This window comes from Equus przewalskii, chromosome 9 (assembly GCF_037783145.1).
Source record: "Equus przewalskii isolate Varuska chromosome 9, EquPr2, whole genome shotgun sequence".
NCBI classification, from domain to species: domain Eukaryota; kingdom Metazoa; phylum Chordata; class Mammalia; order Perissodactyla; family Equidae; genus Equus; species Equus przewalskii.
In genome coordinates, this window is record NC_091839.1 from 12,869,846 (window position 1) to 12,885,381 (window position 15,536).

The 15,536-nt window shown below is 40.9% G+C and overlaps 1 protein-coding gene and 1 long non-coding RNA gene across 2 annotated transcripts in view; one reads left to right on the forward strand and one right to left on the reverse strand.

Annotated features, from left to right (window-relative positions):
- The window catches only part of LOC103565173 (uncharacterized), a 160,869-nt gene extending 145,440 nt beyond the window's left edge, over positions 1-15,429 (forward strand). The window contains exons 2-4 of the long non-coding RNA XR_011522324.1: positions 9,065-9,145; positions 9,802-9,903; positions 15,013-15,429. This is a non-coding gene — a long non-coding RNA (uncharacterized lncRNA). The remainder of the gene's footprint in view (positions 1-9,064; positions 9,146-9,801; positions 9,904-15,012) is intronic.
- Positions 1-15,536, reverse strand: part of LOC103542475 (cell adhesion molecule CEACAM1-like) — a 432,471-nt gene that overhangs the window by 393,395 nt on the left and 23,540 nt on the right. The window contains exon 2 of the mRNA XM_070557986.1: positions 7,004-7,055. The gene's annotated coding sequence lies outside the window, so the exon portion shown is untranslated. The remainder of the gene's footprint in view (positions 1-7,003; positions 7,056-15,536) is intronic.

Here is a 15,536-nt window from a genome sequence, read left to right on the forward strand (position 1 = left end):
TTCTAAGTAACTGTGAATATTAACAAGAGAAAAGTCCATTCGTCTTGGGGTTGTTTTATATCAATGGATCTGAGGAACCTGAAGCCCCCTCCCATGGTACACAGGACCCAACACCTCACCCCAAGTCCGTGGAGGGGAAAATCAAATAGGTGACCTGACGGGGAGCTGGGACCTGGGGAGAGCAGAGGAGTAAACAGACTAGGGCACCTGGAGGAAGGTCTGAGGAGCTCCCTGATCCTGAGCAGCCTCGGAGGGGACTGATGGCAACTCAATGGGAAAAGTAAAGCACCTCCCTCAGGTTCCATGTGTATGAGTGATCATTTATGAGTAAAATCTTCTTTCTGATAAAGGAATGCACTTTAACATGCTTTCTAACACATCAGGCCTGGTTAAAGTGTTACAAAAATGTCATTCCATTCAACAAGCATTTATAGAGTATTCCCAAAGTGCCAGGCCCTATGTAAGTTCAGGAACACAAAAAAAACAAAAGCCAGCCCCTGCCATCAAAGATCCCCCCAACTAGCTCCATGCTCCTTCTCTGCATGGCCTTCTCATCTGCCCTCCACCAAACCAAACCTACCCCACCGGCAAGTCCCGGCCCAGGTTGCACTGACCCAGAGACCCTTGAGCTACTCTGACTCCATGATGAACTCCTGTCACTTCTGAAATTTGGTTCCACTTATATCTTAAGATTTTATGAAAGGTATGTCATCTCCCTAGCTACTCTTCAGCCTCCTGAGGACAAAGGGAATTGTTAGAATTTTCCAGAGAGCAGCCACATCAGTGATTTGTATCAGACCAAGCTAAGACCAAGCCCAAGCCTTCAACTTAAGGACAATCTCCGCTGTTGACCACAGTGTCTGGCCCCCTGCATGCTTTACAAACTTTGTGGCAGCAAAGTCTACAATCACCTCCCAACCTGACAACAGGCAGGGATAACATGAAAATGGAGAGGGTAAGAAGGATCAAACAAAAATCAATAAGGGCATGACTCATGCCTTGCCTCTTCCCCCCTCTTAGGTGAAACAAAGTCACACCACCTGTTCTCACTCCTGCCTGCAGGATGCTGGGGAGGACCTCCTTGTTAACTGTCCCCTCTGTCCCCAAAAATATCACCCAGCACTCAAGCCTACCTCTCCTCTTCCTTTGAGCTTGTTTCCTAGTCTCTGGACTAGGAGTCAGGTTTAGTGAGTGCTGATGTTCTGTAACCTACATGTTCACTCCAAGTCGTATTACCTCCTTCTTTTGCCCTGGCTGTTTCCAAACAAGGTCTGGAGCCAAGAGCCCCAGCAGGCTGGGCAAACACCTAAAGGGCTCCTTCCCTCCTGTGGTTCCTGCTTCTCAAACCTTATTTCTTGGGCCTGAAGCCCTGGAGATCTTCCACCAACCCAGTTCCCTGTCCTTTAGGCTGGAGCAACTAAGCCACAGCCACTTTCCTGACGAACAAGAAGGAGGCCTTGTGCGACCCACTGCTCCAGGGGCAGTGTTTTGGGCAAGAGAGAACAGCCTCTCCTCCTTGATCCTCTCTGATTCCCACCTCATGTGACTACGGAATTGGAGGAAATTGTCTACAATGAGGACAGGGCCACTTCCCAAACAACAACACTACTATTGCTGATATTGTGCCGAGGATGGCAGCAGGGAGGATAGAGTGGAAACAGACCATGTTATCCTCTCTTCTGCCAACATTTTTACTCACTTTCCTCCCAGATATTAAGCTATAAGGCATAAATAAAAGGCATAAGGAAATCCAAATGAACAAAAAGATTTGGGGAAGAAGTCAGAAAACACTAGTGGGTAGGGAGGCAGGAAGGAGGAGAGAAGGGAACAAGTATTGCTGCCAGGTTATCAGTCACCATCTTATGTTCTTAAGAATGCTTCATCTCTGTTATTTGGCCAGTTTCACCTCCCAGATTCCTGTAAAGCACCTGGTCCAACCTGGAACATAACAAGGCCAGCGTCACTCCACTGTTCTCCCCTCTAATGGGAACACTGGCCTGGGATTAAAGCACAGACCACCAAGCCAGTTATTGAGACCTGAGCCATCCCAAAAAGAGGGTAGTCTTGAGCTGGGAACTTTCCACACATTCTTCAAGTGATTTAGAGGAGCACCACAGTCACCATGAAAGTTCTAATTTCTTCCCTTCTTCTGTTGCTGCCAAAATGCTCATGTCTGTGGTCTCTAGCAGCCCAAATCCAAATAAGTAAGATTAATTTCTATAAAGGGGAACAAGGGGGGAGAAAATATGGCAAAAAACATGAATTGAAATGTAGCCCCTTTTAGCTAGAGGGATTTGGAGCAAGTTAGCCTATTTCAATGCTCACTTCCTCATTTACAAAATAGAGAAAACTGTACTTACATCAAAGAGTGTTGTGACAGTTAAATGAAAATGCCTGAAACTGTAGCTGGCAAAAATAAAACAAAATAAAGTACTGGCTCAACAAAGACTTGCTCCCTTACCTGTCCCACAATCTCTTTTCCAGAAGAGTAATGAATTTCTCCCAGGCCAACCTTGCTGGTGGTGGTGTAAAGCTGTCAAAGGTAATCATACCCTCATAGAAGATACGGAAGTCCTTGCTTTTATTCCTTATACTGCACCAGACACACCACCAACAATTCCTAATGCTAATTAATGATCAAGTAAGAATTATAAAAATCCTAGTTTTCCATATTTGAAGCTTCAGCCATACCAACCTCAGTTTTAACAGCTCACCATTTGGAAAGCAGACCTTTGGTTAGGGGTGCCAAATGGGCTCCAGTTTCGCTACAGCTCAAGTGGCCCAGCCCTTAGCAGAACAACCACGCAGAAGAGAGCTCATCCCCATGTACGTTTCTACTTGACAGAACCATCTCCACAAGGGCTATTGTGAGGTGAAACAGCTTTGTTACACTCACCAACGGCTCAGGGTTTAAAATCAGAAGTTCACCATATTCCACCCAAATATCAAACCTCCTCTCCCTTGTAGAAAGAGCTCTCTGCAAGCTGCTGGGCCCCACAGCGCTAGAGCTTAGACACCTTTCTGGAAGGGAAGGCTTTTTTCCATCACTATGACAGACACCAATGCTAGAGTCCTCAGACTGCATTCAAAGCTCTAGCCACAATCTGCCTTTCCAGTCCACCCCCTCCACTCACTAACCAATGCTCTATGCTGCACCTAAACCAGACTGTTAGCTCTTCGCTGAACAGGTCTTGTGCTTTCCTACCAGTTCTACTTTGGTCATACACCCAGCTCAAAACCACCTCCTCCCCACAGCCTTCCTTGATTCCTCCCACGACCAGATGTGAGCTCTCCCTCTTGTGGACGTGCTTAGTCCTAGCTTGACTCTTTCTGCACTTATCATGTTCGGCCTTATACTGCAGGTGTTGCTGTGCCTCTCCTACCTCCACCCCCTGCCCTCCTACACTGTAACCTCCTTGCTGGCACTATTTGGTGTATTGTTTCCATATCCCTCACATTATCCAGCACAGCACTCTGTAAATATTTGCTAAGTGACAGAATAAGTCCTCAGGTTTCTAAGTTCAAAATACTGCCCATGGAAAACTCTACACCTGGGTCTGATAGCAGCTCTACTGACATTTGAGGCTGGATAATTCTTTGTTGTAGAGTGCCATTCTGTGCATGGTAAGATGTTTATAAGCAACTGTGTAGCCTCTACACACAGAAGCCAACAGCAGCCAGTCCATGCACCCCTCTCCCCCAGTTAAGAAAGTCAAACATATCTCCAGACATTACCAAATGTCCCCTGGAGGGGGAAGCCACTCCCCTGTTGAGAACCACTGCTCTACATCAGTAGTTCTCAGATCTACACGTTTAGACTTACCTAGACCTTTAGACTCAGCCTTGAAGTCAGGGGAACCTAGATCCAAATCCTGGCTCTGCCTCTTACTTTGCAATCCTGAACAAGTTGCATAATTTTCTGGAGCCTCGTTTTATCATCACAAAATGAATAAAACACCATTAGCACATAGAATTGTTGTGAGGATTAAAAGATCTATAATGTGCACCTAGTAAGGCTTCAATAAATGGAGGGAGTGGAATTTCTAAGTAGTTTCTAGAGCACAAGGACACTGGACTGGGGAAAGCTCACTGCGCTGCCAGGCAGCATGATTACAAACCATATCAGATCCGAGCTGTCAGCTCAATTCTTGCAACACTGACGGAGTCTGGCTAGAGGAAATGACACCCCCCCACCTACCCCCCAAAAAGAAACTCTGATCTAGTTTTATCTCTTAAAATAACTACATACAGGGTCAGGCCCCGTGGGGTAGTGGTTAAGTACAGTGTGCTCAGCTTTGGCAATCCAGGTTCATAGACACGGATCTACACCATGCATGGAGCCATGTGTGGTGGTAACCCACATACAAAATAGAAGAATGTTGACACAGATGTTAGCTGAGTGAATCTTCCTCAGCAAAAAAAAAAATTAAAATTAAGAAATAAATACATACATGCTCAATATGCTTTTCACAGGGGAGAGGGGAGAATATATGAGAATGTTAGGAAATGAATTACTTATGATAGTAGATTACTCTTTGCTTATAATATTATTTATTAATTATAAAATTACTTATATAAATAGCTGACATGTGTTAAGCTATCCTATGTGGCAGGCATTGTTTAAGCACTTCACACATATTGTATCATTCTGTCCTCACAGAAATCTAATGTAGTTTTTTATTTTTAACTTTTCATTATTCAGACTTAAAAAATATTGTAATATAATCAGAGTTCCAACATATCCTTCATTCAGTTTTTCAAATAACATCTTACATAATCATAATACAATTATCAAAGCCAAGAAATTAGCATTGATACGATACTTATAACTAATGTACAATATTCAAATTTAGCTAATCATCCCATTAATGTCCTTTCTCTGGTCCAGAATCCAATCCAGGATCCTACACTGAATAAAGTTATCATGTCTCCTTGGTCTCCTCCAACCTAGGGTAGTTTCTTAGCCTTCTTGTCTTTCATCACCTCGACATTTTTGAAGAGTACTGGTCAGTTATTTTGTAGAATGTCCCTCAGTTTGGGTTTGTCTGATATTTCCTCACGATTAAGCTCAGATCATATATTTTTGGCAAAAATACCACAGAAGTCATGTGTGCCTTCTCAGTGCATCCCATCAGAGGACCCATGATATCGATAACTCTCATTACCAGTGATGTTAACTTTGAACACTTGGTTAAGTGCTGTCTGCCAGGTTTCTCTACTGGAAAGTTACTATTTTCCCATTGTAATTAATAAGTATCTTGTGGAGAGATACTCTGAGACTGTGCAAATACCCTGTTTCTTCTCATCATACTTTTTCCCATTAATTTTTAAAGTCCATTGATGATTCTTGCCTACAACAAGTATTACCATGGTATTACCCAAACAGTGATTTTCTATTTCCATCATTCCTTCTACATTTCTCAGTTGGGATTCTACCCTAAGAAAGAGCTGTTCCTTCTCTCCCATTTATTTATTTATTCAATTGTTTATTTATATAAGTAAAGACTCATGAATATTTATGGATTATAATCCATTGCTATCACTATTTATTATGTTGCTCATTTTGTCCCCAAATTAGCCATTGAGAGCTCCTTCAAGTAGGCTTCTGTGTCTTTTTGACATATGATTTGTTTAGCAGTTCCTGACTTTCTGACACCACAAGATGTTCCAGGCTCATCTTGTACGAAATTTCCTGCCCTAGTCCTGGAAGAAGCCTCTCCAAGGATGTTAACTGGTTCCTTTGATGGGAGAATGGCATTCACAAACCAGGACACTAGATATTGCCCATTGTACTGGTTGCTATTGCTTCTAGGCCCTCTAGTGGACAGAATTGGGAAACATGTATGCATACACACACTAACGTGCTATTTATTAGCACCATCTTACAAATTAGGTAAATAAGGCACAGAAAAGTTAAGTAACTTGTCCCAAATCACAAAGCTAATATGTAATGGAACTTGGAAGTCAAAATAATGATAGATCTACCACAAGTCCTAACAAGTGGAAGTCATTTTTTTACACATACAAGTCAGCAGAAACTAACAAGCCTAACATTTCAGCAGAGACTCTCTCTTGGGAAAAAACTAGAAGTCCGCAAAAATAACCACAGTAATCATTAGGTACTGAACACCTACTGGGGCAGTGAGCACTGGGCACCCACAGTAGCTCATTTATTCCTAATTCTGCAAGGTGGTTACTATTATCCTCATTTTACAAATCAGAGAACCAAAGACCAAAGAAGCTAAGTGATTTGTCCAAGACTACAGAGTTAAGTGACAGAACAAGCAGTTGAGCCCAAGTCTGTCTGCATATAAAGTCCATGTTTCTCCCACTGGATCAGTATTTTCCAAATTTTATTTTAGGTAGAACATAAATTAGCTTTTACTTTAATACTTATAAGTTTATTTGAATGCATGTTAGAAAAAAATCTAAGCATATATCATACCCATAATCTCACAGATAATATTGCATAGGATGAGGCTGTTTTGTAAATTAAATTTATTTAAAGAAAAAGCATGAAGTAAATAACAGTAGAAGTGGTACAAGCTATAGCAAAAATCACAAAGGTTATCCATACATGTTGGAGGATTGGGAGACATTAGATTATAGTGCCATGCAGATTCATTGTCAGTTATACCATGAAATTAGGGTTTTCAGAAGGGCGTAAAGAAAAACAGACTAATGGGCTGGCCCTGTGGCATAGCAGTTAAGTTCGCACATTCCACTTCGGCAGCCTGGGGTTCGCTAGTTCGGATCCCAGGTGCAGACATGGCACCGCTTGGCAAGCCATGCTGTGGTAGGCATCCCACATATAAAGTAGAGGAAGATGGGCACGGATGTTAGCTCAGGGCCAGTCTTCCTCAGCAAAAAGAGGAGGATTGGCAGTGGATGTTAGCTCAGGGCTAATCTTCCTCAAAACAAAAAAGAAAAAAATCTTCTAAAAAAAGAAAAACAGACTAAGAATCTTGGACCCGGGTTTTAGCTCCAGATGTGTAACCATTACCTTTGTGAACTTGGGCATTTCATTTGCTCTCTCTGGGCCTCAATTTAACCATCTGGGAAAAAAAAGAGAGAGTGATTTAGTTAATTAGTACAATCCTTTTAAAAGCAATTTGGTAATGATATCAAGAAACACGAAGCTGTTCTTAACTTTTGACCTACTAATTCCACTTTGAGAATCTTGCCCAAAACAATTAATCCAACATTTGGAAAACAGTTACAAGAAGAAAGAATGTCAATATCCAAAAATAAGCCAATCTAAATATTCTGCAATGAGAGTGTGAAGCGCATATACTTGTTGGGAGTGTTAGTTATATAGTCATTACAAATCTCTGTTATGAAGACAACAAAGCAACATGCTTATAAAGTGAACAAAAAGAAATTTGCTCACGAGCTATCGTTATCACTATATACAGAAAATCATATGCAGGAAAAACACCAAAATACCAACACGTGGTAAGAGTAAAGATATCTTTATTTGTACTTTCCAAATTTTCTCTAATATAATTATATTACATTTAGAATGAAAAAAACTTCTCAATGAAGGGATTCAATTAAACAATATCCAAGATTCCTTCTCGCTCTAACATTCTGTGGCTTTCCTCTGGAACTAGGAGTACAGGTCAGGTGAGAGTGAACTATTAGAACAGTTGGCATGGCAGGGGCTACGGATGCCTGTTTATATTACTTTAACAGCACTCAAAACAACACATGAGAACATTTGGAAACCAGCTCTCAGGGAAATTATGCAACACCCTCCATCTGTGTGGCAGAAAGGGCATGAGTCTGGGAAATAGGAGACCTGGATTGAACCAGATGATCTCTGAGGGCCCTCTCTAGACAACTTGTCCAAACGCTTACTGAACGAACATTTACCAAGTGCCTACCATGGGTCAGGAAGCATGTAGCTGAATGACTACTGAGCCACTGATTCAGAGTCTAATGACGGAGATTTTTCATTTGCTAGGGCTGCCATAACAAAATACCACAAACTGGTGGCTTAAACAACAGAAATTTACTTTCTCACAGTTCTGGAGGCCAGAAGTCCATGATGAATGTGTCAGCAAGTTTGGTTTCTTCTGAGGCCTCTATCCTTGGCTTGCAGATGGCCCCTTCTTGCTATACGCTCACATGGTCTTTTCTCTGTGCACGTACATCCCTGGTGTCCCTGGTGTCTCTTTGTGTGTCCAAATCTCTTCTTCTTATAAGGACTCCAGTCAGATTGGATCAGGGCCCACAATAACAGCCTCATTTTAACTCAGTCACCTCTTTAAAGGCCCTGTCTACAAATACAATTATCTTGAGGTACTAGGGGTTAGGGCTTCAACATGAATTCTGGAGGGACACAATTCAGTCCACAACAGATTTCAAGCAAAAAAGTACAACTGTGCAATAATAGAGCTTCATTTAAATACAATGAGGAACCATGTGAAGGCTGACAGGAAATATCAGAAACTACTACACAGATGAAGCATCATCTGGGCTCCAGATTCTCAAGTCTATAAACCATCATCTTTGATTGTCACAAAAATATTTCAGGTATCGCAAAATGGGAATAACATAGCACGGGTGATAAGACAGACTTGAACATAGGACAAAAGAGGAATGGATTTGTTCCAGGGCAACAAAGGTAAATACCATCCTCTTATACTTGAACTGGGATTATGGATTCAAATACAGCAAACTTGGAGGTCAGGTGAAGATCCTGACTGGTTTATGGGATAATCTGCTCCTTGCGCTCAATTCTTAAGGCATGAAGATGTTAAAGTGTGTGTGGGTAGGGGGTGGAGGGTCTAAGGTCTTGATTGACCCCCACCTTCTGTTCTCTCTTCCATCCAAATGCCATTCTGTCTCCATACTTCCAGCTTAGCTTTTCTCTAGGACAGATTTAAACCTCAATTCCTTATCCATTTAAAATACTCATCTCTTGAAGTACCCCAGATCCCAAAGCAAAAAAGGAAGAGAAATGGAACTGCATTGACCTAGGGAGCCCAAAGCTGGGGGACCATTTCTGTTGGCCCCGTCCCTTTTCAGAGCCTGGAAGTGACCTGCTTCCTTCCGAGAGGGGTCGCCAGAGGCCACAGGGACCAATGTCAGGCTTCTGGGAGGTGGCTCCAGGCAGCCAGCCAAGAATGTGAGTGCAAAGGTCAGTAATTCAGCATCAACAACAGCAATGCACCATCATGATCCCAACTTTTTCCTTGACTCTCTCTCTGAGACCACTGCAGATATTAACTGAGCTGACCTCATTCATTCCCCTCTCCACCAGCCCACCACATGCAGCACCAATGCTTGTTTTCTTCCTGAGTCTCAGCCAAGAGCTGGACTCCTCCAAGGTCAAGGGAGACCTGGCTGAATCTCTGGCTGCCCCCGCCTCTGACCCTTTTCTCCAAGAACTCAGGACTGCCTTCCAAAAGCTTCCTGGATCTTATCCTCAACCTTATTTTACTCACAGGTAGGACTGAAATCAGAGAGGCAAAATGGCTTACCTGAGGTAAACAGACACTAAAGGCAGACATCTAGGTCTCATTCCTCATTTTTTGGTCTCCCTAATGATATTGTGATGCCCCCTCTAAACCTGCCACCAAATTCTTGCCAATACAGCTCCAGAAAAACAACTCAGAAGTCCTGGGGCTCATATAACTGGATTCCTCTAATGCTCTGTGTTGACCTTTTTCCCCACCACACTGCAGTAGGAAACAGGAACTGAAAGGAAAGGAAGATGGCAAGTGAAGCCCTGCTCTATTCCCTACTCTCAAACATATTAACCCTCCCTTCTAAGCAATAATCTCATTATTTCAGATTGGTTCCTGAGAGCTCCTACAAGACAACTCACGACAGTGCCTGGGCTGCCACAGAAGCAGTGTCCCTGTGATCATTTCAAAGGCAATGTGAAGAAAACCAGTAAGTTTCAAAAGAATGACCTTCCTAAACCAGAGTCCCTGTGTGGAACCAACCAGAGATGAAGCAGGGGTTGAGAACAGACAAGAGAGATAAAATGAAGACCAGGATGAGCACACATATCAGCCCCTTCTACTCAATGTCAACTTGTGGGGAAACAGGAAAAGGAAGAAAAGCAGGATAAAATTCTCCTAATACCAGAAAGGTTTAATAAAAATCTCAGATTTTAGAACCGCATTGCTTATCAAAGTGGAGGGATGGGCCAGCCCGGCGGTACAGCGGTTAAGTTCGCAACGTTCTGCTTCGGTGGCCCAGGGTTCGCTAGTTCGGATCCCAGGTGCAGACATGGCACCGCTTGGCAAGCCATGCTGTGGTAGGCATCCACATATAAAGTAGAGGAAGATGGGCACAGATGTTAGCTCAGGGGCAGTCTTCCTGAGCAAAAAAAGGAGGATTGGCAGCAGATGTTAGCTCAGGGCTAATCTTCCTCAAAAAAAAAAAAAGTGGAGGGAGATGGGGCTGCTGGGGACCTGGTCATTGATCTCTGAAGATGACACCAGTGTCAGCATCAAACAGAATTTGATTCCCGCTAATCCAGCAGTCTTTAAATATCATATAAAAAGTAAACTGGCAAATGATAAACTGATTGATATTATGATATTATCAATAACACGATAAATCAGGATCCTTATCATTGTTGATGGAAGCAGAATACAATTTGGAGGTACCTATCAAAAATTTAAATGCATGTACCTTTTAACCCAGTAATCTCACTTCAAGAAATCTCTAAGGGGCCGGCCCTGTGGCCGAGCGGTTAAGTTCGCACACTCTGCTTCAATGGCCCAGGGTTTCACTGGTTCAAATCCTGGGCGCAGACATGGCACCGCTCATCAGGCCATGCTGAGGTGGCATCCCACATGCCACAACTAGAAGGATCCACAACTAAAAATACACAACCATGTACCGGGGGGATTTGGGAGAAAAAGGAGAAATAAAATCTTTTAAAAAAAAAGAAAGAAATCTCTAGTATAGAATACTAGCATGGATACTCAGAGATATACCTACAAGAATATTAAATATAGTAGTATTTGTGTTGACAAATAAATGGAAATAAAAATGTTTATCCAAAGCAAACTGGGCAATGGTGCAGTTGTCAGAAACAATGAGGTAAATCATTATGTGTTGATCAAAAAGATATCCACAACATATTAAGTCAAAAAAAGATACAGAGACCCCTTCTTCACACTCTTCACAAAAATAAATTTCAAGTGGATTAAATATGTAAATTTGAAAGATAAATTTATAAGGGAATATAGGAGAATATATTCATGATTTTGGGGTATGAAAGAATTTCTTAAACAAGATACAAAAAGTAAAAGCCATAAAAGACAAGATTAACAAATCTGATTTCATTGAAATGAAGAAATTTTGGTCATAAAAAGAATAAAATGATAATTTCAAAGTAGGAGATGATATCTGCAACATATATAACTGACAGAGGATCAATATTCAGAATATAGAAAGAATTCCTAGAGATCAATGAAAGGAAGGCAGGCAACACCACAGACAAAAAGGCAAAAGACTTGAATAGGCACTTCAGAGACAAGGAAATCCAAATAACTAATGAACATATGAAATGGCACTCAACCTTACTAGTAAGTGGGAAAATGTCAATTAAACCCAAACAGATATCCTACACATCATCAGATTGGCAAAAATTTTACAGTCTGACAATACTAAGTGTAACAAAGAGCAGGACAGAGAAACTCTCATATCCTGATAATAGGAGTGTAAACTGGTAAATCATTTTGAAAAAGTGCTGGCAGTTATCTACTAAAGTTTAAGTTCTGTGACCAAGCAATTCCACTCTTAGGTATATTCTCAAAAGCAATGCAGGCTTATATACACCAGAAGACATGTACAAAAATTTCATAGCAGCATTGCTCATAACTACCCCACACTGAAAACGGACCAATGAATAAGTAAATGGTGGTGTATTTGAATATTGTTTATCAATGAGAACGAACAAACACATAACAATGTAAATGAATCTTACAAACATAACGTTTAGCAAAAAAACAAAGATGAGAGAATAGCTAAAGTATAATTTCAATTACACAAAGTTCAAAAACAGGCAAAATTAAACTAAATTATTTAGGAATACATAAGTAAGTGGTAAAACAAAGAAAAGAAAGTAAATGCTTACTATAAGAATCAGGATTACCTCTGTGAGGGAGGAAGATAGTGATGAGAAAAGGAGGGGGCAATATTCTACTTCTAGGCCTGAGTAGTAATTTCACAAATATCTGCTTTATAATTATTTATTGAACTGCACATATAAGTTTTTATGGACCTCTATCAATGTGTAATATTTTGCAATAATAAAAGATTTGTTGTTCTCCAAAGAAGATATACAGATGGCCAAGAGGCACACAAAAAGAAGCTCAACATCACTGATCATCAGAGAAGTGCAAATCAAAACTACACTATCACTTTACACCCATTAGAATGGCTATAATAACCGAGACAAAAAATAACAAATGTTGGAGAGGTTGTGGAGAAAAAGGAATCCTCATACACTGTTGGTGGGAATGCAAACTGGTTTAGCCACTATGGAAAACAGTATGGAGATTTCTCAAAAAATTAAACATAGAAATACCATATGACCCAGCCATCTCATTACTGGGTATTTACCCAAAGAACTTGAAATCAGCAATTCAAAGAGACTTATGCACCTTTATGTTCATAGCAGCATTATTCACAATAGCCAAGATGTGGAACCAACCTAAGTGCCCATCAACTGATGACTGGATAAAGAAGATATGGTATATATATCTATATAGATATCTGTGATATAGATATAGATATATAGATAGATAGATAGATAGATCCGTGTATATATATATACACAATGGAATACTACTCCGCCATGAAAAATGACAAAATCATCCCATTCACAACAACATGGATGGACCTTGAGGGTATTATGTTAAGCGAAATAAGCCAGATAGAGAAACACAAACACTGTATGACTCCACTCATATGTGGAAGATAAACAAACACATGCACAAAGAGAATTATTTAGTGGTTACCAAGGGCGAGAGGGATGGGGGGTGGGCACAAAGGGTGAAGGGGCACACCGACAATATGACTGACTACTAATAATGTACAACTGAAATTTCGCAATGTTGTAAACTATCATAACGTCAATTAAAAAAAAAGATTTTTGGGGGCCGCCCCGTGGCCGAGTGGTCAACTGGTTAAGTTCATACGCTCTGCTTTGGCAGCCCAGGGTTTAGCCAGTTCAGATAGGAAGCCATAATGAGGCAGAACCCCACATAGCACAACCAGAAGGACCTGCAACTAGAATACACAACTATTTGGGGAGCCTTTGGGGAGAAGAAGAAGGAAAAAGAAAAAGAAAAAGAAGATTGGCAACAGATGTTAGCTCAGGGGCCAACCTTTAAAAAAAAAAAAATTGTTAAAAGTGTAGAGCAAAGCAATAAGTATCATATAATCTTATGTTTGTTTTTTAAAGTAAACTATTATGTTTACATGCAAAAAGATATGGAAGACTATGTAGCAGCAAACTATTAACAGTGGTTAGCTCTGGGGAATGGGCAGTGGAGGTTGGGGAGGGGAAATTTCCTTTTACTTCTTACTGGATATACTTTTTTATTTTAATTTTTTCCACTGGATGTCTTACTTTTATAATTTTAAAAGCTCTCATAAAAATTAAATTTTTAAAATTTTTTTAAGATTATGATAGTTTACAACCTTGTGAAATTTCAGTTGTACATTATTGTTAGTCATGTTGTAGGTACACCACTTCACCCTTTGTGCCCTTCCCCCACCCCTCCTTTCCCCTGGTAACCACCAATCAGTTCTCTTTGTCTATATGTTAACTTCCACCTGTGAGTGGAGTCATATAGAGTTCGTCTTTCTCTGTCTGGCTTATTTCACTTAACATAATACCCTCAAGGTCCATCCATGTTGTTGTGAATGGGACGATTTTGTCCTTTTTTATGGCTGAATAGTATTCCATTGTGTGTGTGTGTGTGTGTGTGTGTGTGTGTGTGTGTGTGTGTGTGTGTGTATACCATATCTTATTTATCCAATCATCAGTTGCTGGGCACTGAGGTTGGTTCCACATCTTGGCTATTGTGAATAATGCTGCGATGAACATAGGGGTGCATGGGACTTTTAGAATTGCTGACTTCAGGTTCTTAGGATAGATACCCAGTAGTGGGATGGCTGGGTCATAAGGTATTTCTATTTTTAACTTTTTGAGAAATCTCTATACTGTTTTCCATAGTGGCTAAAACAGTTTGCATTCCCACCAACAGTGTACGAGGGTTCCTTTTTCTCCACAACCTCTCCAACATTTGTCACTTTTGGTTTTGGATATTTTTGCCATTCTAACAGGTGTAAGGTGATATCTTAGTGTACTTTGATTTGCATTTCCCTGATGATTAGTGACGATGAGCATCTTTTCATGTGTCTATTGGCCCTCCTTATATCTTCTTTGGAGAAATGTCTGTTCATGTCCCCTGATCATTTTTTGATCGGGTTCTTTGATTTTTTGTTGTTGAGCTGTGTGAGTTCTTTATATATTATGGAGATTAACCCTTTGTCAGATAAATAACTTGTAAATATTTTTTCCCAATTAGTGGGCTGTTTTTCTGTTTCAATCCTGTTTTCCCTTGCCTTGAAGAAGTTCTTTAGTCTGATGAAGTCCCATTTGTTTATTCTTTCTATTGTTTCCCTTGTCTGAGGAGTTACGGTGTCCAAAAAGATTCTTTTGAAACTGACGTCAAAGAGTGTACTGCCTATATTCTCTTCTAGAAGACTTATTGTTTCAGGCCTAATCTTTAGGTCTTTGATCCATTTTGAGTTTATTTTTGTGAAATAAAGAATGGTGAAAAAGAACGGTCAATTTTCATTCTTTCACATGTGGCTGTCCAGTTTTCCCAGCACCATTTGTTGAAGAGTCTTTCTTTTCTCCATTGTAGGACCTCAGCTCCTTTATTGAAGATTAGCTGTCCATAGATGTGTGGTTTAAATTTTTTAAATGTTTTTAACACTAGTTTCTCCCCTTTATTTTCACCCTAGGGCACCAAAGGCACCACAGGAAGCCAAACAAGCGCTCCAGAGCCTGCCAGCAATTTCTCAAATGATGTCTGCTAGCAAGCTTCGCTCTGCCTTTGTAGGAGCTCTGAGAGCCCACTCTCCCAATGAAACATTCTCAGTCAAGAGGCAGTGAGCGCACCTAGAGGATGCTCTTCTCCCACCTCAAGCTCGCCCTCCCTGTCTCCACTCTAGTGGCCTCAAAAAGCATTTTCCCAAGGTTATTGCTCCCTCTATTGCTTTCCTCCCTCCCAGTCTTTCCTGTGCCCACCCCTTACCCAGGCTTAAGCTTAATTATCTGAAAGAAACCAGGAAACCCCGATTTCCTAGCTAATCCCAACTGACCTAAAATACAACCAGGCAAGTAGGAAACAGAAGTCAATAAATATTTTTAAATGTAAATAATCCAAATCATTTCTTTCAAATGGGGTCTGGCAACTCATATTCAACCCAGATGATCCACTTTACCCTGTCCACTCCAAACCCTCCCCAGATTCTACACACACTTC